Genomic DNA, 26,958 nt, shown 5'->3' with positions numbered 1-26,958 from the left:
CTAAATAATAGTAAAGTAGGGCGAAACAATCTATCATGCCACGTGTCTACGCAGATAATGCTAAACATACACACTCGTCGAGATAGATCCTCTCTGAAAAATTTCGGCCGGCCACAGTGGCCGAGCGGTTCTAAGCGCTACAGTCTGGAACCGCGCGACCGCTACGGTCGCAGGTTCGAATCCTGCCTCGGGCATGGATGTGTGTGATGTCCTTAGGTTAGTTAGGTTTAAGTAGTTCTAAGTTCTAGGGGACTGGTGACCACAGCAGTTAAGTCCCATAGTGCTCAGAGCCATCTGAACCATTTTTTTGAAAAATTTCTTGCTTTCTGAGTTACTTGTAGTTATACAACATCTGTAAACCACACGATCCATTCATGTGTCCATTTGTCAGCTCTCTTCGACACGCTTTTATTGTGGAACTATCTGTGTCCCTGTAGCCCGATAACAAGCGCTGTATACATCTTCGGTCCTCCTTCCTTTAACAGCTCTTGGAGGTCCTACGGTGCCTGTCTCGTCCACTAGTTACTAGCTCTAGTTATAGGTTTAGCTGTCTGTTGGTCCTTCCCGAGACAACGCAACACAAAGGAAAACTTATAAAAGGCTAAATATTCAATGAGTTCATTGACAAGTGACACAAGTTGACGAACAACTGTCAAATTTTACGGTGGATAACGCTTCCTATCCCCGATGTTATTCAATCTGTATATTGAACAAGCAGTAAAGGAAACAAAAGAAAAATTCGGTGTAGGTATTAAAATCCATGGAGAAGAAATAACAATTTTAAGTGTTCGCCGATGACATTGCAATTCTGTCAGAGACAGCAGAGGATTTGGAAGAGCAGTTGAACGCAATGGACAGTGTCTTGAAAGGAGAATATAAGATGAACATCAACAAAAGCAAATCGAGGATAATGGAATGTAGTCGAGTTATCTCGGTTGATGCTGAGGGAATTAGATTAGGAAATGAGACACTTAAAGTAGAAAAGAGTTTTGCTATTTGGGGAGCAAAATAACTCATGATGGTCGAAGTAGAGAGGATATAAAATGTAGACTAGCAATGGCAAGGAAAGCGTTTCTGAAGAAGAGAAATTTGTTAACATCGAGTATAGATTTAAGTGTCAGTAAGTCGTTTCTGAAAGTATTTGTACAGAGTGTAGCCATGTATGGAAGTGAAACATGGACGATAAATAGTTTGGACAAGAAGAGAATAGAAGCTTTCGAAATGTGGTGCTGCAGAAGAATGCTGAAGATTAGATGGGTAGATCACATAACTAATGAGGAGATATTGAACAGAATTGGGGAGAAGAGGCACAACTTGACTAGAAGAAGGGATCGGTTGGTAGGACATGTTCTGAGGCACCAAGGGATCACCAATTTAGTATTGGAGGGCAACGTGGAGAGCAAAAATCGTAGAGGGAGATCAAGAGATGAATACACTAAGAAGATTCACAAGGATGTAGGTTACAGTAGGTACTGGGAGATGAAGTAGCTTGCACAGAATAGACTAGCATGGAGAGCTGCATGAAACCAGTCTCAGGACTGAAGACCACAGAAACAACAACAACGCTTCCTATAGCTTAACGTGAAACACTTGTTCGGAATAAAATAAATCCTTTATATGTTTGGCTGCGTTCCTATAAGTTCACTAGACAAAATACTCGGTTCAAAAGAATTAGGGGAAACATATATCAACGCCCGTAATGTTACATCTATTTTGATACAGCCGTTACCTGTGGTCTTATTGCATGGCTTGACATCTTCGCTTTCAGTGTAGAAAACAATTAAAATTATTCGTTACCTGTTAGATGTGTTGTGACCTACAGTATCAGGTGACCCTCAGGTCAGTATACAAAACGTGTTGGTCAAGGTCACCGACGCATTACAACACCACGTGAAGACCGATATTTGGCCATCTCTGCGTTGCGGTATCGTACTTACGGCTACCGTCAAAGTACCTCAAGACGATCTCAGAAAGACCACTGGAGCCACTATGTCAAATCATACTGTAATGAACAGGTTATGAGAAAGGATCTTACGAGACAAACGTCCTGTTGGAATAGCACACTTGACATGACAACTTCTTGCAGCTCGCTTAAGTTCTGCCGTTCCCATGTGAACTGGAAACTTCGTCGCTGACGAAACAGGTTATTCACAGACGAGTCCAGATGTCATCTTCACGCAAGATAATGGTCGTAGTCGTGTACAGAGACAAATGGTGAGTGGTACCTGCCAAATGATGTCCCAAAAATTCGCAGATTAGGCCAAGGTTCAGTGATGGAGAGAGGAGGCTTCAGTGTTGATAGCCATGTGGATCTTGTCTTTGTCCACAGTCACCTCACCGCCGGGCAGTACAGTGAACAGATCCTGTTAGACCATGTAGTGGCTGCCACATATGGTGGTGGTTTTAATTCCTTGTAATGCCAATGGCCCCGTAGCAGCCGTCAGCATCGATGTCTTGCGAAGCTTGACCATTGAAGTTACGGAATGGCCAGCGGTGTGTCCTGACCTAAACCCCATCATGTACATTTGGGACATGCTTGACGGACGCATTCGTGATCGTCCTTTTCCAGGAAAAGCTCTCCAGGAACTATCACGGGGTTTCCTTGAAGAAAGGAAATGGATACCATTCGGTGACCTCCGTGGACTTATACGGAGCATGCCACGTAGGTGTCAGACAGGGGTAAGTGCTCAGGCGGACATACGCCTTATTGAAGCTCTCCGAGTCCAACGAAAAGCACCAAGGATGACGGAATGGATGATCTTTTCCAGTTTGTTTTCGACAGCTGTCACGCATTTCAGTTCTTTTTACGCTAACGATCGATGATGTAATGATATTTTACTTAATTTGTGAAAGATTAAGGTGTGATTAGGTAACATACCCAATCCTTAACAGCTACTCAGTGGAGTGTGGCAGACGCCCAAAGTCATATTCTCCCAATTGTTTTGATCAGCGTATCAGTCACCCCTGAGAAAGGGCACACTGATCACTTTGGAGCGTTGTTGACGTCACAGAACTCGAACCTGGCAGTAATGTGATACTGCTTCGTTAACTTAAACATGGCCGTGGTGTGTAATTCGCAGTCGGTATTGCAGAATCAGCGCTGTAACGTGGGTAAACGCGAGAACGTGTCACAATAAGAGGAGGGAGCTGTCATTTTTTGACACCTCCATCACCACATTGTGAATGAAGTTGCACGACTTATGCCAACGTGAACTGTCCAACGCATCCACAAGGAATAGAGACCATCTAGTACTGCATAAGAACAGTCGTCACGGTCGTCTTAAAGTGACACTAACCATCTATGGTTGGAGACGAGCGTCACGCCTTATCGATGACGGTCACTTCGAAAACTAACAGGAATTGCTATTGTCAGTGAATACAGGGCCATGTCAACCAGCTTTCGCGCGAACATTACGAACAGAAATGCATTCAGTGGACACTTGTAGTCTGAAATCTCGCACGAAACCGTTGCTTGCAATTCAGCATAAAGCTCAATATCTTTGATGGGCCAAAAATGGCACAAACGAGACAGTAAATGGCTGTAGACGTGTAGCGTCGTCGGTATCTAGCGTGCAGTATGGTTAGGGTGTAGTTCGGGTCCTAAACACTTTTGAAGTGTTCTACAGGTGTTTTTCGTAGTATAACTTCGGCCCGTCTTTCCTCTGAACATTAACGAGGATGTTCATTTCAAGATTGTCGCTGACCAAGTGCGGGCCTGTTTTGGAGGCAGCTAGCCGAACACGAGCGCTCACGCTCGGCGGGCACCTGAGTAGCGAGCGGTCCAGATATGAAGTGGCTACCACGTAGTGCACAAGAGGTGCCAACTGTGTGCCGTCTTCAGAGAAATGACAATATGTTAAGTTTACCGCAGTTTTGAACATGTGTGTTTACAGGACGTCCCAGAAATGTTTCGACTAACTTCGAGATGTTGTAAAGGGTGTCTTGATGAACAAATCGAGGGTAGGGTCCCGTATGAGGAAGCGTCATCCAACGACGTACAGAGCGTCGAAGTTATAAATGCTGGCGCCTGTCACTAGGCCACTGTTTCGGCAGTAAACATAATTTTGTACGCTGACGAACCGTAGGCCGAACCTCTCGCTACGTTGTTTGTCATTTAGTGATCGCGACTGATTGCCACGATCGCCAGTGGAGAAGATGGTGCTAACTGCAGCGTAGATAAGTTTTGTCTCCTATGAGTGCGGTGCTCTGGTGTCTCTGTGGATGACGATTTCGGACAGTGGTTTCCGTCTGCAGGTTATTTTTCTCCCGAATACCGAAAAAAATTGCAGATTTTAAAGAGGCAACAGTACATCGTGTTCGCAGGGGACAAGGCCATTCTATGCAGTGGTTAGCCCCATCTTCTCCACTGACCATCGTGGCAATCAGTTGCGATCATCTAATAACAAACAACTTTGGGAGGCTTTCGCATTAGCTCCCGAAGTGATGGCGTAGTAGTAGGCGCGAGCGCCTATAACTTCGACGGTCTGTAGCGCCGTTGGATGACATTTTCCGACACGGGATCCTATCCTTGATTAATTCCTCAAGACAACCCCTCGAAATTTGTTGTAACATTTCTGGGACGCCCTGAATACTTAATGCACAGTGCTTAAACTGGGGTCGAGCTCTTCTAAGATAGATGGGAAGCAGCATTATAGCCGGGTTAGGAACTTACAAATGAAAGGCCGACACACCAGCGTGTGCACACACACCAGTAATCAATTTATAAAGCATCGATGCAGGATGCCTAGCCACAGTCACAACTTACAGACCTGCAGTGTCTCAAGCAGCTGCATGATACGTTTCATAATAAAACAAGTCTTATAGGCTCGTACAAAAATTTCCATCAACATAAATATCAGCAGCTTCACAAGTCTGCAGGTATTATTATCTCAGTCTTTGGACCTACATACTTGTGCGAGCAACTTTTCCAGCAACCAAGACAACGAAATCGATCCACAGAAGCTCATTGCCTTACTTCAATTTAAAAGTTGATCTTCGAACTAACAGTGCTGAGAAAGTGATACCAGACATTGATGCTTTAATAAAAAAACAAAATATGTAGTATCCAGCGACATGTAATGTTTTTGTTTTTTACGTGTGAATAAAATGGTCCTGATACACGTGTTGACCTCAATTTAAACTGCATCCAGAAATAGGCATTTACAAATAGGCTGCATCAATCGTAACAAATATCATCAGTACTTAGCTGCCCCATGTCGGGTGCGTCATCAGATCGTTATTTCTCATCGTTGGAACAGTTCTAGCTACAGAAGGCATTAATTAGCCGCCATGATGCGCTACGTCTCCATAGAACTATTGGCGGCCTTAGAATAGACTCGTTGACAACAGCTTCTCGTGCCTGCTGCCTTCTCCCAATTCGTCTTCCCCTCCCCTTCTCGTTTTCCTCCATTACTCGTCGCGACGGGGCCGACTGCCGATTGCCGAAGCGTGAGCGCCAGCCAGCTCGCACGAGTAGATCGGTGAACAGGCCTTTACTCTACATCATCATGATCAGTATCTTGTGTGAAGTCCCATACTCCAAGAGGACGACAGCCGTCTTCAAAGGGCTGTACTGAAATGTTCCTGTTTTGATGAACACTCAAGCGATGTATAACATCTCGACGGACCCACTAAACAACGCGATCTTCATCCCAGATGAACTGTTTGTGGGTATTCGGAAGAGCGCTGAATGCAGCAGTCCCTGAAGCGCGGTAGTTCTACGGGACCTGATGAGCAACGAGCGGGATACAGCTGTATGAGATATGCCTCCACAGACTTGTGGTCTCTCTACCTTGCCGAGCTCAGTATATTGTGAAGGCTGGAGGTTTAACACGGTACTGGTGTATTAGCGCGTTGTAACCTGTGATCAGCAATTTTTTGCAGTGTACTTAGTAAGCGGAATGTCCCACTACTTAAATTTAACCATTCGGTTTGTATTAGGCTAGTTACCTAGATTCATATCCCATTGATCATTTGCACAATATATTGTAACGATGTAGAACGAGTCAGTTTGCATTCACAATAAAAATTAATTTGTAAATATGGCTACATGCCGAACATTTATAAGTTTCTTTAATTACTATTATCAAATATGCCACTGTGAATTAGTAATTCCTATCCACAACCTTTTACTCATTACAAAAATAGAAATTCTTCTACGGAATAGATAAATTTGTCAAGGAGAAACTTTTCCACTTCGTTTCCAAATTATACTTTGCAGTCTGTCAGTGATATGCTCCTAGGAGTACCCCTTTTTCCGCTAAAAACACCCATAATGAGGAGTAATTACTGTCATTTTTCCTTCTGGTATTGAACTAAGTGCATCATTTTCCATTTTAAACCCCATTGCGATATTTACAATAAACTATTTTAGGGAATAGGTATACTGTAAAGCAGTAATCAGAATGCCCCAGATGTCCACAAGATGCTTATGAGTGAGCACCACATATTATTCTTACACAAAGATATTTTGCCAATGTACGTAGTAAGTGAAGTGACCCACTACTTAAATTTAACCATTCAATTTGTATTAGGCTAGTTACTTAGATTCTTATTCCATGGATCATTTGCATGATAAATCGTAACGATGTTGAAAGAGTCATTTTACATTCACAATGTAAATTAATTTGTAATTGTGGCTACATGCTGAACATTTATAAGTTTCTTTAATTACCATTATTAAACATGCAACTGTGAATTAGTAATTCCTATCTACAACATTTTACACTTTACAATAACAGAAATTATTCTATATTATAGAAGATTTTTCAAATAGAAACTTTTCTGGTTAGTTTCCAAATAATACTTTGTAGTCTGTCAGTGATTATATGCCACCAGGTGTACCCCGTTTTCTGCTATAAACAACCTTAATGAGGAGTAATTACTATCATTACTCCTTCTGGTATTGATGTAGGTGCATCATTGTTCCTTTTGAACCCCAGCGAGTTGTTTACAATAAACTTTGTTAGGGAATAAGTATACTGTGACGCAGTAGTCAGGACGCCCCATATGTCCACAGGATGCTTTTGAATGAGCAACACAGATTATTCTTACAGAAAGAGTTTTAGCGATGAAGACTTTCTTTCTTGAAGGTGAGTTGTCGCAGAACATTATTCCATATGCCATTATTGGACTAAAATATAGGAAAATCAACCTACCGATTTGTCTCGTCCATAGATTTGTGGTTATTCTAAGCGCAAATGTAACTCAACTAAGTTGTTTTACGAGTTTCAAAACGTTCTTTTTCCACATTAAATTGTCATTAAAATGGACAACCACGAAGATTTGTCCACCCAATTTCCTCACCATGTGTTACGGTTATCACTGGTGTAGTACTTCTACATGTGCATAACTGTGTATGTTGTCTTTTTAAAATTGAGGGTGGTACTATCCACAGAAAACCAGTCGATATTTCTTTTAAGGGCTTTGTTTACCAGTTCTTCTATTGCTGTATGTATGCTTGGACTGATTACTGCACTAGTGTCAGCTGCAAATGAATTAATTCTGCTTATTGTAAATTAGACAGAAGATCGTTTACATATATGAGAAACAATAGCGGACTTAAGATTGAGCTTTTGGGAAACCCAGTACGTGACTTCTCCCCATTGTAGCGAAGCAGCCTACTCACGCCGTATAAAATTCACATCAGTCTTTCCATTGTGTGCCAGCCTAGTCCGCTGTAACTAGCTCTGACGTCATAAATGTTAGGCAATACTTTAAAAATCAAGTAAATAACCTGAAACGTTTCTAGCATGTCAGGAGAAATACTAAATAAATATGTGTTGAATATTAGTTCAATAACTTTAACCATTTTCGAAATTTGGACGTTTTTCTGTAAAAATCATTGGCGCAACAGAAAAGAGCTAGAAACTTAAAAATTTATATTTAGAGTCCTTTTGCATAATAATTTAGTAGAAACAGTATTCTGGATCTCACAAACTAAAATTTTAGTTGAAATTCATGATTTTCTGGTTTTTGTCTTAGAAATTAAGGAAGCTAGATAGATTAAGTAGGCGAATAAATAAGGCTAGGATGTTTAAATTTAAGTGGAAGGGAGATCCGCTAAAATCATAAAGATGTGAGAAGTTTCAATTGAATAACTATAAAACTATAGCGATAGCGCATCTCCAAAGGGCAAGTTCAGAGCTCGTCTACTGCGTGTAGTGTAATTAAATTAATTCTCTCGCCCAAAATATTTGACTTAGCCACGTCATACTTTTATTATGATTACTTACCTGTGTGCTGAATGCACATTTAAATTGAGAGCTTCATCGGCCATCAGCCAAGGAAGCAATGATTTATTCAATAACTTCAAGTGGTGCATTACTAGCCCAGCGTCTGCAGCTCGTGGTCGTGCGGTAGCGTTCTCGCTTCCCGCGCCTGGGTTCCCGGGTTCAATTCCCGGCGGGGACAGGGATTTTCTCTGCCTCGTGATGACTGCGTGTTGTGTGATGTCCTTAGGTTAGTTAGGTTTAAGTAGTTCTAAGTTGTAGGGGACTGACGACCATAGATGTTAAGTCCCATAGTGCTCAGAGCCATTTGAACTAGCCCAGCGGCTAGTCGGGAGAGCGGAATTGATCAGGCGTTCCCTTAGCCGTCCGCACCGCGGCTTTATATATAAGAACGCTGCGCGAGAGAGGAAGGCCCCAGTTCTCTCCAGACGCTGAATAACACACCACCTGTGCCGGGAGTCGCGTCGCGTCGGTATCATTGCTATAAACAGCCTCGGATGCCGTAATAAGTTACTAGGGATACGCGTAACCATGAAATCGTTTTCGAGTGAAGTGTTAATTCTGGGATGACTTTAATGATCCATCTGCAGTTTGCGTATATCGTATTTTAACGTGCCGTCGCGGGACAGAGATTCTACCATTATTCATCATGGCGTTTGATGAACGTTATCATCAAATTATGGCGAGCATTCACTTAAACATTTAATTTGACCGTTGTAGTTGCTTCAGCGCATTAGACTCTGAACTGCTCTAGTAGTTGGTTTGTGTGGATTCTTTTTGGTCTGTGAATTTCAGAATATAGTGAACATTTTAGAGAGAATCGTTTTTGATTATGAATCCCAGACAATCTCCTAATTCCTCAGAGCTATAAGCTGTAGCTATAAATGTATTTCTCAGATGAAGTGGGCTCTAGGGATTCTAATTACAGACTTCACGTTTTGCTAATCACCTTCTGGTTGCCAATATTGTAGTTAGAGAGCCAGTGTTGAGAACAGCAAAAGACAGCATAAATAACAACAATTATTTCACCCGCCAACCCACATATGTTGCTAATCGATCGGGAAATGCATCTTTTCTACATTACACCCTTACACCCGCCGCCCCACACCACTCAAACTAATTGCCCCTGACTGCATTTGTTCAGATACTCATCCTCCTGTATTTTTTAAGATGGATATGACATTATACGTTGGTTGGTTGCACTGTCAGGCCCCTAAAACTTCAGTTTATCTACGAGAATATCCTGATTCACACAGTCAGATGCCTTAGGAAGCAAACATCAGTCAGCGTGTAGTACGACCGTGATTTCAATGGCTTACGGATCAGATCAGTTTAGCACTACGAGTTCCTTGCGGTTCTAGTTCCACATGTAAGCTTGGTTCTGACATCCGAAGTGAGCGGGAGAATAGAGTACCTGGCAGCTGCTACAGTAAGGAATAGAGTGTAGTTTCATTTTGTATAATCGACTCATCCAGAGAATGATATCTGTATTTCATCCCAGACTGCTCTTACACGCGTTGTTAATACTGTACTGTATACATATACTGAATTTTCCAGACTACGTTTGGGTGATTCGCCTTGGTCAGAAAAATTTTGTAGGATGTCATATATACATACAGTGATACCTCGCACGCCTTTTTCTTCTGTAAGGCTTGGTACCGAAAATTTTAATCTAATGTATCGTCAGTGAGATTTTACTGAAAGAAAGTTGATTGGAGGATCATCCTCGAATGCTTGAGCCCTTCGGAAAAGCTTACGTCTCAGGTTCTTGAACCCGTGCTTGATGTTTACGGCCCGATATTAGGGGTATAAAATTAAGTTTGAATCATACCTCTGAGGCCACTGGACATGCCTCCAGCACCAAATAAAACTTTACGTCACTGATGTTTCTTTTCTACACTACTGGCCATTAAAACTGCTACACCAAAAAGAAACAGGTGCGAGCGCTGTTGCAGAGGCGACGGAAAAAGCATGCGAAGTTCAGAAGAACGCGAAATCCCGAAGATTGGCTAAAATTTACAGACACGCGAAATTTGGCACGGACTTCAATGCGAGATGCCTTTAATAGGTTCCACAACGAAACATTGTCTCGAAATTTGGTAGAATAACCGAAGAAATTCTGGTCGTATGTAAAGTACAGAAGCGGCAAGACGCAGTCAATACCTTCGCTGCGCAGTGCCGATGGTACTGTTACCGACGACTGTGCCGCTAAAGCGGAGTTATTGAACGCAGTTTTCCGAAATTCCTTCACCAGGGAAGACGAATGGAATATTCCAGAATTTGATACACGAACAGTTGCTAGCATGAGTTTCTTAGAAGTAGATACCTTAGGGGTTGCGAAGCAACTCAAATCGCTTGACACGGGCAAGTCTTCAGGTCCAGATTGTATACCGATTACGTTCCTTTCACATTACGCCGATACAATAGCTCCCTACTTAGCAGTCATATACAACCGCTCGTTCACTGATGGATCTGTACCTACAGATTAGAAAATTGCGCAAGTCGCACCAGTGTTTAGGAAGGGTAGTAGGAGTAATCCATCGAACTATACACCTATATCATTGACGTCAGTTTGCAGTAGGGTTTTGGAGCATATACTGAATTCAAACATTATGAATCACCTCGAAGGGAACGATTTATTGATACGTAATCAGCGTGGTTTCGGAAAACATCGTTTTTGTGTAACGTAGCTATCGACAGGGGATCTCAAGTTGATTCCGTATTTCTAGATTTCCGGAAAGCTTTTGACACCGTTCCTCACAAGCGACTTCTAATCAAGCTGCGGCCTTATGGGGTATCGTCTGATTTGTGCGACTGGATTCGCAATTTCCTGTCAGGAAGGTCGCAGTTCGTAGTAATAGACGGCAAATCATCGAGTAAAACTGAAGTGATATCAGGTGTTCCCCAGGGAAGCGTCCTGGGACCTCTGCTGTTCGTGATCTATATAAATGACGTGGGTGACAATCTGAGCAGTTCTCTTAGGTTTTTGCAGATGATGCTGTAATTTACCGTCTAGTAAGGTCATCCGAAGACCAGTATCAGTTGCAAAGCGATTTAGAAAAGATTGCTGTATGGTGTGACAGGTGACAGTTGAAGCTAAATAACGAAAAGTGTGAGGTGATGCACATGAGTTCCAAAAGAAACCAGTTGGAATTCGATTACTCGATAAATAGTACAATCCTCAAGGCTGTCAATTCAACTAAGTACCTGGGTGTTAAAATTACGAACAACTTCAGTTGGAAAGACCACATAGATAATATTGTGGGGAAGGCGAGCCAAAGGTGGCGTTTCATTGGCAGGACACTTAGAAGATGCAACAAGTCCACTAAAGAGACAGCTTACACTACACTCCTTCGTCCTCTGTTAGAATATTGCTGAGCGGTGTGGGATCCTTACCAGGTGGGATTGACGGAGGACATCGAAAGGGTGCAAAAAAGGGCAGCTCGTTTTGTATTATCACGTAATAGGGGAGAGAGTGTGGCAGATATGATACGGGAGTTGGGATGGAAGTCATTAAAGCAAAGACGTTTTTCGTCGCGGCGAGATCTATTTACGAAATTTTGTCACCAACTTTCTCTTTCGAATGCGAAAATATTTTGTTGAGCCCAACCTACATAGGTAGGAATGATCATCAAAATAAAATAAGAGAAATCAGAACACGAACAGAAACATTTAGGTGTTGGATTTTCCCGCGCGCTGTTCGGGAGTGGAATGGTAGGGAGATAGTATGATTGTGGTTCGATGAACCCTCTGCCAAGCACTTAAATGTGAATTGCAGAGTAATCATGTAGATGTAGATGTAGATGTAGAAATGCAGATGATAAACGGGTATTCATTTGACAAATATATTATACTAGAACTGACATGTGATTACATTTTCACGCAATTTGGGATGTTAGATCGTAAGAAATCAGTACCCAGAACAATCACCTCTGGCCGTAATAACGGCCTTGGTACGCCTGGGCATTGAGTCAAACAGAGCTTGGATGGATTGTACAGGTACAGCTGGCCATGCAGCTTCAACACGATGCCACAGTTCATCAAGAGTAGTGTCTGGCGTATTGTGACGAGCCAGTTGCTCGGCCACCATTGACCAGACGTTTTCAATTGGTGAGAGAGCTGGAGAAGGTGCTGGCCGGGGCAGCAGTCGAACATTTTCTGTATCCAGAAAGGCCCGTACAGGACCTGAAACATGCGGTCGTGCATTATCCTGCTGAAATGTAGGGTTTCGCAGGGATCGAATGAGGGGTAGAGCCACGGGTCGTACCACATCTGAAATGTGTTCAAAATGCGGTCAATGCGAACAAGAGGTGACAGAGACGGGCAACCAGTGGCACCCCATACCATCACGCCGTGTGGGTTGGGTTAGGTTGGGTTAGACGACAGTATGGCGATGACGAATACACGCTACCAATGTGCGTTCACCGCGATGTCGCCAAACACTTATGAGACCATCATGATGCTGTAAACAGAACCTGGATTCATCCAAAAAATGACGTTTTGCCATTCGTGCACCCAGGTTCGTCGTTGAGTACACAATCGCAGGCACTCCTGTCTGTGATGCAGCGTCAAGGGTAACCGCAGCCATGGGCTCCATGCTGCTGCAAACGTCGTCGAACTGTTACTGCAGATGGTGGTTGTCTTGCAAACGTCTCCATCTGTTGACTCAGGGATCGGGACGAGGCTGCACGATCCGTTACAGCCATGGGGATAAGATGCCTATCGTCTCGACTGATAGTGATACGAGGCCGTTGGGATCCAGCACGGCGTTCCGTTTTACCCTCGTCAACCCACCGATCCCATATTCTGCTAACAGTCATTGGATCTCGACCAACGCGAGCAGCAATGTTGCGATACGATAAACGGCAAACGCGATAGACCACAATCTGACCTATATCAAAGTCGGAAACGAGATGGTGCGCATTTCTGCTCCTTTCACGAGGCATCACAACAACATTTCCCAGGCAACTGCTGTTTGTGTATGAGAAATCGGTTGGAAACTTTCCTTATGTCAGCACGTTGTAGGTTTCGCCACCGGTGGCAACCATGTGTGAATGCTCTGAAAAGCTAATCATTGGCATATCACAGCATCTTCTTCCTGTCAGTTAAAATTCGCGTCTGTAGCATGTTATCTTCGTGGTGTAGCAATTTTAATGGCCAGTGGTGTATTATTTCTGCTCAGTGGTAGCAGAGTGTCTCTAAAGGGTTATGTAGAAGTTGAGTACACTGTCTGAAAATTATAGGACACTGACTGTTTGTGTAGGTCCTGGAGGTACACCCCTGTGACCTACTCGTTAGGGCGACTTGAGGTGATATAGGATAGATTACCGGACCGACGAAGATTTTTAATTGTCAAGACTAATATCGCTGTTAGCTTTGATTTCAAATTTTAAGACACCAATAATAATTACTTCCCGTTTCATCATTCTTTACTCCAAGAGATAGAGCGAGTGGTTTGTTAATTGAGTCAGTTGTAACGTAGTTACTTTAATTTGGTATGCTGAAATCGGTGCTAATTGACAATGAAAGTGGGTTAAAAGCCGTGATCTGTCTGGGGACGTTAACCGTGGATTACTGGGCAACTGTTTCATCAGATATTTAGCAGACTAACATTAATGATAATCTTTTAATAGTCATACAAAACCGGTAAAATATATATATAAAAAGGAGAATTTAAATAAAAACAAAGAAATCAGTTTATACTTGGAAATTTATTTTAAGATTGTTCATTGAAATTTCAGCATATTATACGTGAGTTATAACTGAGCTGGTGCCTTATTTACGATTGAAAAGAATGTGAGATTGTAATCTTACGGAACACATAAAATATGGAGCCAAGATTTGGGAAACTGCATACAACACTCCATTCATAAAATAACACACGAAGAACATTGAAACATAAGCAAGAAGAAATTAACCACAACCAACAGATTCAGTTTTTACCCAAAGAAATTACGTTCATACCACAATCCTGTCCGTCATGTAATTACCACACACTGGTATACTAAATTCATATTAACTCTTTGTGAAGTCTTCGCAAAAAGAATAGCTGAGGGCTACTTTGATGATTACACCACATGCTCCACGTGGTCAACTTGGTTTACACAAAGCGTACAACTCCACAATAATTTTGATAATTAAAATACATTAGATCGAAAAGCAATTGACAAAAGAAAAACCTTGAACTGGTTACTAACGTCTTACTATTAACCTGATGGGTCAAACAGTTATATAAGCACGTGGTACTGGTCTCGCAAAGTACACCCCACGTGGGTTGAACATAAAGGAAAGCATAAAGAAAAGTTGCTATATTAAAAAAATATTCTCAAGACGAGACGTTATAATCTCACGCACATTCGGATTTAAGATTGATGAACTTAGTTAGACTTACTGATCAACACGTGGTTCCACTTTACTCACAAAGTAGTAACAAAGCAACTACCGAAAAATAATCTGAACTTCACACGATAATTACACTGCGCTACAATTTAAGATAACATCGGATATTTTAGACCTAAACCCGAAATAAAAGTGATTAAATTTTCAGTTAGGCTGAACTTAAGAAATCCATTGTCCTACGGACTTAACAGACACGCGCTTAGCCGGAGATCTTACCACTTCAGACGCTCGCCACGGCCACACTGCAACTCCTACTGCCGAGCGTACTTCCTGAGGGTGGCCCACAAAGACCAACGGAAGTGGCCAGAGGGGCAGCTTCCTATACCAACATGACAACGGACGGACAGGACCATACTAAGGATGGAAACCTCTTTGCTTTTAGGAAGCGTAGCTACCTGTTCCGACGTTGGTCCTACTGTTCTCTAGCAGACAGCCTTGTCTGCTACCCTCAAGCATGCAACTAGAAATACATATGCGGTCCTACTGTTCTCTAGCAGACAGCCTTGTCTGCTTCCCTCAAGCATGCAACTAGAAATACATATGCTCATTCATCCTCTCACACAAAAGGGAAGGGGGATGACAGTATCTTATCATATACAGTATATAAAAGAAAGCGGATGTAGGTTCCGTATGAGACTGTGTGACATGAATTACATATAAGAATTACATATAAACTGTGCTTTAAAGTGCAGTAGTGTGACAGATCGTTCTTGTTTATGTGTAAAAGTAACACGTTCCTCTGCTCAGTCTCCTCCCAGATAGTCAGAAACGCCACAGTACATTTAGAAGAGGAATTTATTCCATAAATGTCAACAGATTTAAGAAATTAAACATGAAAGGAATCCAACAGAGACCTTTCACAGTATAGTACCTCGATTCTTTTCATCCAAACACAAGGTAAGGTGGTAGTTAGGTATGCCAGTCAAAAATGAGGAAGTGGAAGGAAACTGCCACTTCCACCATTTGCCATGCTACCGGAGGAAACCTCCTGAAAACGTTTGCAGAGCTGGGAGATTGGAACTGTTTCCAATTTGTGAGCGAAACCGTCTAGGTCGCTTAATATATTTCTTCATTTATTGCAAAGTTTCGACTATGTCCATCGTCAGTTGAAAACTTAGAAAAAATTGTTCAGTATCCGTTTAAAAATTACAGGTTGCGTTATACCATCGTGTAACAGTAATTAGATACGAGACTGCAGTGTATAGAATCTTGCTAAATAAGTCATGCCTGTAAATATACAAATCCTCATTTATTTGCACTGAAGTTATCTACAAAACTGGTCACTTAAACACCTCATTATTACTTTGGAAAAGCATTTGGTACGTTGTTCTGTGGTTATTATGTGCCAGGCTGCTAAATTATGTAAGTAGACATTGGACCACACGCTTGCGCAACACAGAGACGTGTTTTGTAGGGCTCTGGCCGCAAATTATTTACAGTTCAGTCGCAGCCAGCACGTTGTACTAGCGAACCGTGTGCAGAATCATTATTCCATTCACTGAGGCAGAACGTTAATGCTGTTTGCATAAAGACACTGTGATGTATAACAATGCCATGAAATTACAGTGTACACAAAACGTAGAATTCCTTGACTCATTGTATCTTTGACAAATATATAGCTACAAAAGTTTAAATGATTCCCGTTATCTTGCATCGGATCGAATAAAGGCATCCTTTTACGGTTTGACAAATAGTCCACGCATCTAGTTATCCTTGTGTATAATTTAATTGTGCTGATCACAATTAGTTCCATTTATTTGAGTAATTACCTATGTATACTTTTGATGTTGATTATTGTATTTAGTACAAAGACTATAGTTCTGTTTTCGTGGGTTTAATCAAACATTCCAGACAGATCAGGACAGACATTTGTCAAACATATTTACAAGAAAGGTGACAAGAAAGACTTATACAGTTGACGACAAGTTTCTTTACTTGCATCTTTCTCCACAGGATTCGAAAAATTAATATACACAAGAGTAATCTCACATTTAAGCACAAACAGTTTACTTAGCATATCACAGTTTGGAATCCAGACGACTCGCTCGACAGATAATGCTATTTATACATTCACTCATAAAATATTACGAGCCTCAAATAGCAAAATCTCGACAATTGGAATTTTTTGCGACCATTCCAAACGTTTGAATGTGTAAATCATATTATACCTTTAGAAAAACTGAAGTGTTACTGAATTTATGGCTTGTGCTGAATAATTAAAACAGTGTAGGAAGGATAGAAAACTTAATTCACTGGAGAGAAATCACAAAAGAAGTCCCACAGGGTTCAATTTTGGGTCAATTCTTGTTCGTTATATATGTTAATGATCCTCCAATTAATATTCAACAAGCAGAATTGGTACTTTTCGCAGACAATACTGGTGTTATAATAAACCCAATTAGAGAGAAAGCAGCAGAACATTACTAGGTGATTATCTCAGTGTGTCCTCTCTCTAAATTTTGAAAATCAGACTATATTTATTTCTGTATAACACGTGGAGTCATACCAATAACTGATGTATCACATGACGAGAGCAGTCAGTAGGTAGGGCAGAATGCTTCAGATTTCTGAGTGTATATATTTATGAAAACTTGAACTGGAAGATGTATATTACTAGGCTTCTCAAATAATTAAGTCCAGATACATTTGCGCCTCGTACAATTGCTCGTCTTGGAAACAAATGAATCATCCTCCTGGCATATTATGCACATCTCCACTCAATAATGTAGCACGGAACAGTTTTCTTGGGTAACTCACCACTTGGAAAGTATGGAGTGCACAAAAGCGAGTTGTAAGAATGATACACACTGATCAGCCAGAACATTATGACCACCGACCTATTATCGATATAGGCCCTTCCAGGCAATAGAAGCGTCACCTGCCGAGAAAAGACTGATGGTCAGACAAACGCACGGTGCACGCAGTATCAGTGAGCGTACTGTCCGTCTGTAGAATGGAGAAGGCGTGCAGTCTATCTGAGTTCGACCGAGGGCAGATTATGATGGCCCGAAGGCTCAGCACGAGTATTTCGGAAACTGCCCGACTTGTCGGGTGTTCGTTGTGGTGAATGTGTTTAAGACGTGACGAACTCAATGTGAAACCACGTCCTGACGTCTTGGTGTTGGCGGCCACCCCTCTTTACACTTGTGAGACATTGCACGCAGGACAAGCTGGTTAAACAGGACAGGCGGCGAACAACGGACGAACTAACGCCAGACTTTAATGTTCGGCAGAGTACAAGCGTGTGTGAATACACAGATCACCGAACTGTCCTAACGATGGGCCACTGCAACCGACGACCCATGCATGTGCCAATGTTAACGCCAAGACACCGTGAACTACGACTCAAATGGGTACGTGACCATCGGCACTGTGGGAGAGCGTTGCATCGTCTGCTTAGTCCCGGTACCTTCTTCATCATGTCGATGGAAGGGCGTGAATCTGTCATCTTCCAGGGGAACAGCTCTTTGACACGGAGACAAGCTGGCAGCTGCTCCAGTACGCTCTGGGGATATTCACGTGGGCTTCCATGGGTTCAGCGAAGCTCGTGATGGCCAAGGAGTATCGTACACCCCTTCATGACGATCATGTTCACCAACGGCAGTCTGCCAGGTTTTACTTCGAATCACGAATAATATCTGATTTGATGTTGACAGCAGCTGCGGCCAAACTTTCAATGTGCGCTTTCTCATCGCTATTCTGTACCTGTCAAGCCGTAACTGCATCAACTTGAGTAGGCCCTTACGTACTGTGACGTATAGTGTTATGTATATAAATTTTCTGTGCCTACAGTGTCACGTCTTTCAGAGTCACAATAATTTTTATTTTTAAAAGGGATCACTTAAGACTATTTCCATGGGTTCGCCCCTCAAATTTCTCCCTCATATCACAAAATTGTCGTCCGATGTAGTACAAACTGAAAAAATAAATTCCTTTTACAGCACAGTTTCGTATATAATTTATATTCAAAACCTTACTCCTGTGTCACAGAACAAATTCTACATCGAGAACACTTTACACAAGTTTAAGGGAAGAAATGCTTCCGATAATTATTACAGTACTTAAAGAACATCAAAATATGAACAGGCTGAAATGCAGAAACATTACATGAGACTATGTTAATCAATTTAACTGTAAAAAGCTAAGGAGCACATTATTAGCAAAATGAGAAATATGCAAAAGTGAAATGCCTAAATGAGCACTTCTCAATTGGGAGTAAATCAAAACAATCAGAATGGCTGAAAGAGAGCACAATAAAATGACCCATAAACGAATAAGAGCTAAGCAACTAAGCAAATAAGAGAATAGGCAAAAATGAGATGCCAACAAAATGACAGCTGGCCGAAGTCCGTCGGCACTTGTATACGGTTGCGCTCGTGGCGGCACCTCGTGGCCCGTACGCAACACGCACGCCTGCGATCGCAATGCACTCTTAGCCTTCGCGGCGTCGTCTAGCGGCTTGTAAGCAAGTTGTGCGATTGCTGTCGCAGATCGACCCTTAATCTATGATGGTACAGTACGCATCTGAAAAGTATGTGTGTAGCTTGTAACTTCTGGAAACCTTTGTTATTTTCGAGACTCTCACTTTTCACGAGGCTTGGAAATTGGCAAACATAAAAATATAAACGCTTTAACAAAAATGTTGTTTTTGACCATACTATGTGCCCCCTAAACTGGATACACTCCTGATACTGATCACATACAAAAAGAAGATGGTTCAAATGGCTCTGAGCACTATGGGACTCAACTGCTGAGGCCATTAGTCTCCTAGAACTTAGAACTAGTTAAACCTAACTAACCTAATGACATCACACACATCCATGCACGAGGCAGGATTCGAACCTGCGACCGTAGCGGTCTCGCGGTTCCAGACTGCAGCGCCAGAACCGCGCGGCCACTTCGGCCGGCAAAAGAAGGTGCATATAGTGGCAGAAAACATTTTTCTGTAGAACATTGGCATGTGAAGACCACAACGGGCTGCCTAGAACCGGTAGCCCGTTTATTACTGACACCAACGCACAGCCGATTCAAAACTGACCTCATCGACACACACACACACACACACACACACACACACACAGAGAGAGAGAGAGAGAGAGAGAGAGAGAGAGAGAGAATCAGCTATTTATACAAACAGCGATACTCCAGGATGTTCGTATTTACAGATGCATCGAATATCTCAGAATATATACGTATTGTAAACATAAAACATTTCAAGAACCGTCCAAAACTGCTAAATCCATACATATTATCAAAAAGTATGTTCCGACTCTCCTCTTAAATCACTGGACCCATTTCAGCCAATCTTGGGACACACATAACCAACTACCTATCGTCGTGGTGGGGATGATGCCCATAATACCCAGGCTCTATTCGTCCAGTATTTTAGAATAAGGGCACTTAGTGACTTGCAACAAGCCTTACGTTAAATTCAAACTCTTACGGAACGTTGAAATGATGAAAGGAAAAAAAATTATCGTTTACTACATTTTCGCTGGCGCTGCCTCATTCTCTCTAATGTGGCATCATGCAGGGCTTGGGGCCAGCACACCGCTCTCCTGGAGTATTCGAGTAGCTCGTCAACTGGCATCTCGAGGCTGAGTGCAGACAGATCCACTCCTTCTACCTTAGCAAATCCCTTGGCAGCATCGGAAATTCAAGCCCGGTCCATCCACATGAGAACCAAACGCTCTGACATCTGGGCTATGGACGTGAACACGTTGCCTGAGTTTTCACTAATCTCCAGTAAATATGTTGCTTTAAAAGTTGAAATGAATAATTAGAAAAGGAGAAAGAATGTTCGAATGCTGTTATGGAAAGAGATGAAGATCTCGATCTCTTCAACAGACCTCAATGATTGGGTTTGCGTGAGAAAAGGAAGACAAATCTGCGCTAACACGTTCGTGTACTTAAAAAAATGTATCATTCAGAATCAGACAGAGTAAACGAAACTAGATACAAGTAAAATTAAGACTCGGCTCAGCAGCAGATCCAAGACTGTATGGTATTGCAGGCTGTCATTTAACGAATCAAAAGTTGTTTGGAGAGAGCTCGCTTTGCAAAGTTGGTTTTGGTTATCCCGAGTCATGAATGTTGACAATCACGTTTCAATTCGTCTTTCCATTTACATATCAACTAACGAACAACATAATGCCTCCTACGGAACTTTTACTCTTCCATCAGAAAATAGTACCTTATTATTCAAGATGTACATCAAATAGTTCTTCCACATACTTACAACCACTTATTTTGATGTATTCTTACTGGTACTGATGTGTTTTCGCTATAAAATGAACCTCTTGACCAATTTATCCATCTGGTAGATGTTCCACGTTGTCTTTGTTTCATGAACTGCCTGACGATGTGGTAATTTTCTTCGACAATCTGTTTACATGTCCACACTGTCAGGTAGTTCAAAACACAAAGGCAACGTGGAACATCAAACAGATGTTTTCTTTATAGCAAAATCACATCAGTGCCAACAAGAATACAGTAATATCAGTCGTTATAATCACGTGGAAGAATTATTTGACGTAAATCTGCAAAAATAAGCTACTGTTGGCTGATGAAAGAGTAGAGGTTCCATACAAGGCATTATGTTGTACATTAGAGTTGTTCAGCTACCAGTGTGATATTAATCGTCATGATTGCCTTTCTGCATTTTTCTTCCCTATGGAAACACACTGACGAAAAAAAGTCTCAACACCTGGAAGTAATTTATGTAGAGTAATGAAATTTCGGCAGTACATTTGTCTGGATAACATATTTAAGTGGTTAACATTACAGGAGCACATGTTAATGGAAGCGCGAGGTAAGCCATTGCAAAAGTGGATGCTGGTACATTAAGAAACGGTGCCTGCATTTTGTTATACAGGCGCCAAATGGAGTTCCGTGCCTATTGCACACTCGGTCGGTCAATGCAGGGACGGTTAATGCTGTTTGTGGATGACGCCTGAGTTGTCGTCCGATGATATCCCATAAGTGCTCGGCTGCAGATGGACCTGGAGTTCGAGCAGGTGAAGGCGACATGTAGACACTTAGTAGAAACTGTCAGGTTACAACAGCGGTATGTGGACGATAATTATCCTGCTGGAAAACATCCGCTGGAATGCATGTCATGAACAGCAGCACAACAGGCCGAATCACCAGACTGGCACACTATTTGCAGTCAGGATGCGTAGGATAACCACGAGAGAGCTCCTGCTGTCATACGAAATGACACCCTAGAGCATAACTCCAGCACTACATAGAGTATGTCTAGCACGCAGACAGTTTCGTTGCAGACCCCTACCTGTCCCCCTTGTAACTAAAAAACCGCCATCACTAGTACCGAGGCAGAACCAGCTTTTATCAGAAAACACAACAGACGTCCACCCTGCCCTCCAAAGAGCTCTCGTTTGAAACCACTGAAGTCGCAAATATGGGTGTTTCGGGGTCAGTGGAACGCACGCAACGTGTTCAAATGGCTCTAAGCACTATGGGACTTAACATTTGAAGTTATCAGTCCCCTAGACTTAGAACTACTTAAACCTAACCAACACAAGGACATCACACACATCCGTGCCCGAGGCAGGATCCGAACCTGCAACCGTAGCAGGAGAGCGGTTCCGGACTGAAGCGCCCGTATCGCTCGGCCACAGTGGCCGGCTTGCACGCAACATGACGTCAAGCTCCGAGCTGTCCTTCAAGTAACAGATTTGTAACAGTTCTTTATGCCATTTCGGTACCAAGTCCTAGTCAAATTGCTGCTGCAGATGCAGTACGAAGAGCCACAGCAATATGACGGACAAGACGGTCATCCCTCTCGGTAGTGCCACGTGGCCGTTTGGAGCCAGGTCTTCTTTCGACCGTACATTCTCGTAACCTCCGCTGCCAGCAATCATATGCAGTGGCTACATTCCTGCCAAGTCTTTCTGCAATAATGCAGAAGGAAGATACAGCTTCTCGTAGCCCTGTTATACGTCATCGCTCAAACTTAGTGAGGCACTATTAATGGAATCTTTGTCACCTTAAAGTTGTTCTTGACTAACATCGACTCGCCACATTCAGTGTCAAAGATAAATAACACAATTCGTTATTGGTGTTGCAATTCTTTTTCGTCATGGTATGAACAGCAGTAACTGTTCTTTAAATAGCATAATACATTTTTCATTCAGCAATCCACTTCCTCTCCAAATTATCCCCTACTCACGTAAACACAACATTTAACTTAAAAAGAAACAGAAACACTGATCACTAACATCGTTTAGTATCACTGTAATCCATTTGTGGGCACGAAAACGGGCAGTACATTCAAGGTTGTGCAAATTAATGGCCATATACAGTGATATAGTGGTCCTGGTCCAAGCGACGGCTCAAAAAAATTTATAGCTGCTGGTGCGTTACCTGGTTAGGTGTTGCCTGCATGTGTTCTGGAACTGTTGGAAGATCGCGGTAGACAACGTCTTTTGTACATTTCCGAAGCAAAGCATTCTGAGGAGTTAAGTCAGGAGACTGGGCAGGCCACTACGCTATCCGTCCACGACCAATCCATCTGGCAGGATACCTTCGGTTCAGAACACAAAGTGTACGCCAGGCATTAAAAGCTACGCAACCATCGTGTTAATACATAAGCATTCTGATTTTTACCGGCGCTTCACCGAGAAGCTTGTGTAAAGCAGGATGTTGTAAACGTCTCCATAGTAACGTCTCTTCATAGCCTTATAGACGACGACTTTTTTTGCATGTAGCCGTTTACGTTTCACAGTTGAAAGATCTCTATAGCGATGCCAGGTGTCGGGGATTTCCGTAAGATGACTCAACCATAAGAGTATATTAGTAGTAAAGAATAACTGTATTAAAACTTCATGCACGATGAGGAATTTTTTTTCGCATCTAAGTTTTTATGACATCATTGATGTCATTTCCCCTAAACTATAATAGATAGGTGATTCTTATCCCAACAGAGATTGTTACCTGCGAGTAGGGGAAATGTGTACCACGTTTGGTTCAAATCGGTCAACTGGTTTAGGAGGAGATGTGGAAAACACAATCGGGCGCACACGTTTATATAACCCCCCGCCCCCTCACACACACACACACACACACACACACACACACACACACACACTCGAATTTTTATAATATCTATGGATTCACATAATTTAGCTGCTAAAGTCACTGCTCTTCGCAACCAGGAATTTGTGTCCTACACAAAAATATTTGTTCTACTCTCAACAGAATACTTGGCGCTTCCCCTTCTATTTTCTCTAAAATAATCGTCCTGTGCACAGACAATCCACACATTCATAACTGGAAGTCTGCTGTATCTGAAAAGTTTATAAAAAGAGGATTTCGTCATTGATTTATACCCTGGGGTGGCTGTGACGTCTTTCCTATCAGCGAAGGACAAAAGCCGTATTGGACGGAGCGGGCCAAGAGAGAGATGGTAGAGAGACAGAGTGTGAGGGTGGAGAGAGGGAGAGAGAGAGAGATAGCGAAAGTGAGGTGAGGGAGGGAGACTAGATATTATCCTGCATTCAGAGCGTTCGCTGTCCGCTAATTAGTAGGCGGAAGCAGTGCGTGCCGGGTGGCGGGCTTTACGCGGAATGGCCATTTGGGCTGGCTGGTAACGCCGGTGGCCGGAGCTCGGGGCTCGCAACGCCGAGAGCGGAGAGCGGCCCGGTCCCGCACACATAAAGCAGCACCCCCGCCCCTCCCCCACGCACTCACCCCCCGCCGTAGCTCAGTCGGCCGCCCCGTGTTCCGCTCCCCCGTCCAGGTCCCCTAGCACCGGCGATAAAGCTGTCTGCCCGTTTATGCAGACACCCCGTCGAGAAACGGCGCGCCCACACGGTCCCTCTCTGGAAAAACGTCGCCACGGATCCCAAAACTCCCGTCCGCGCGGCACGTCTTCCCCCAATGCAACCCTGAAGGCCTTCCTACGAGTCCCGGGTCAGCGTCGAATTGCTAGCCGTAAAACAGTATTACACCGAATATCGTATTCCTCTTCCCTTTTTTCTTCCGCTTTTATCGGCAAGTAGGCAGCCGTGAGGTACACCGGACGTGCTTCTCACGCCTTGTCAAGCATGTGATTCGTGTCATCCTCCTATCTTTTCCGCTGTGTTACCCCGAAGACATTCGCGAAACATTCTCGTACGAGCCACGGTGGGCAATTTCGTTTGGCGTAAAACGTGAGCGAGCTTAATGTCTTCAATGTGTCCGGTATTGCCGTGCCTGGGTTGTTCAGAAGTACGATGCAGTGTTCCCTCGGACATTCATGCATATCCGAAGGGAACACTACATACACAAACAATGCAATAACGTACTTATCCGATGACACCGGGCAAGTGACTTTCAAAATGGTTCAAATGGCTCTGAGCAATAAGGGACTTAAAATCTGAGGCCATCAGTCCCCTAGAACTTAGAACTACGTAAACCTAACTAACGTAAGGACATCACGCACATCCATGCCCGCGGCAGGATTCTAACCTGCGACCGTAGCGGTCGCGCGGTTCCAGACTGAAGCGCCTAGAACCGCTCGGCCACACCAGCCGGCAAGTGACTTTCAATAAAAATGTCTCCCCCGTAATGGAATATACACAATGGATGTTGTAGTGTAACGACGTATAGGTTTGTTTATAAATGACTTTCGTTTATCATATGACCATGTGCAGACTTCGTCACCTACGTCAGTTACAACCCACTTCAAAATGATTTATATTCTTTTTAAATTGTCACAGAATGGTTCTTGAACGAAACTGTAAAACATCAGTCGAGTCGTATGCAAAGAATTACATCACTCGGGCCAATTGGTTTGCGTAAACTTTTCGATTTTAAATTTCGTTTGTTTTCTCCTCAGAAATTATATTGACACACGTTATCTTGATCTAATCGATATCAGAATCACACATTAAATAAACTTTTGAGATTCAAAGTTTCGGTGAACGCCGTAAGAATCACTAATCTTGTCAAATATATTATTAATCCGTTCACATAATTCTTCATAAATAAATCTTCAAGACACGTGTTTCAACTTTAGTAGCATACACTATTTTATTAGCTTCATACACATACAGGTGTGAACTTGAGCGTTGAGAATTAGTGACTGACTTTTCAACAAGATTAAGCTCTATATGACGTCATTGTTGTACAAAAAGAGTATACAAATTCATTTTTAATTTTTAGAAGCACGACGCAACAACTCGGTTCCAGGATCTTCTGTTGCTCCTCGGCTGTCGACCCGCGACGTATAGCGGCCAGCAATTTCCTCTCTGGTCGCGGCAACGAAGATGCTGTCTCCGTTTGTTGCGCCGCCCTCTCCGTACATGAAACACATAAAAAAAATACAAAACTTTTAGATAATTCACATCTATTACAAATAATAAGAAAAATATATAAACAAACTAAATTAAACTTATAGTCACCTGCAAACTGGGCTGACACTGGTGGATGGGTGACGCTTCAATTTTGCGTCCCACTACATACCCTACCCACAAGCTCAGTTTGTCAGGTTTTAACCGAAAATAAGACCTTTTCTATATACCATATTTAACTGTTAATACATTTTCCTCACACTTTACGTAATCTAGAGTCCTTGTTCTCAGATAGATTTAATCCTTTTAATACGATATTGTTGTGACTATTTGTCATTTACTCTTAATTGTGCCATTGTGGTAATTCATAACCGAATATATGGAGATTACTCCTCTTCATTTAATAGTTGCTAGTAAATACTAATTTAGTACGTTCTTTAACGTTGTTACATTAGGACAGAGCGTTCAAATTGTGGTAAATTAGTCTCAGTTTTATTCATTTACTAGAGTTACTCTTTCCTAAACTGTACATTACTAATTAGTTTCTCACAATAACTAATAGTACTACTTACTTTACTTCATTCTTTTCCCTAATACCTTATTTATGCCTGAGGTCAAGAAGAAATCAAGCAAAACTTTCTTTAGAATCTCGGCACGGCTTTCTTTGCCTTCGGCCACCTTGTTGGGTAATGGCAATTTATTTAGGAGAAACATGCGAGAGAGCCCCGTTTGGTGTGTTCTATATTAACACTATTACAAACCTCTATTAAAGGCACTCTGCTATGTTCTCGTGAGCCATATAGCTCTGGACGCCCATGGTCCCTAAAACTATTAACCATCCCCTTTGGTTCCTACTAACCGAGTCAATTTAAAATATGCAAAATTCCTTTTGACCTAAGAGCAAAATCTCTTCCATATAAATCCCCCTTTTGGTTATCTTCCTCTTTTTGAAGTACCAGTAGATTATTGTAGAACACTTGTTTAAGCTTTCTGTTATTTCTTTAAAATAACACGTAACTATCACGAAAACTTCA

At 42.4% G+C, this 26,958-nt stretch overlaps 1 protein-coding gene across 1 annotated transcript in view; it reads left to right on the top strand.

The window, feature by feature from the left end:
* The window catches only part of LOC126155352 (hemicentin-2-like), a 238,092-nt gene that overhangs the window by 192,414 nt on the left and 18,720 nt on the right, over positions 1-26,958 (top strand). The gene's annotated exons all lie outside the window — the stretch shown is intronic.

Source organism: Schistocerca cancellata, chromosome 2, assembly GCF_023864275.1.
Source record: "Schistocerca cancellata isolate TAMUIC-IGC-003103 chromosome 2, iqSchCanc2.1, whole genome shotgun sequence".
Taxonomy (NCBI): domain Eukaryota; kingdom Metazoa; phylum Arthropoda; class Insecta; order Orthoptera; family Acrididae; genus Schistocerca; species Schistocerca cancellata.
Note: the sequence above shows the minus strand (reverse complement) of the source record. Positions and strands in the feature narration are given on the sequence as shown.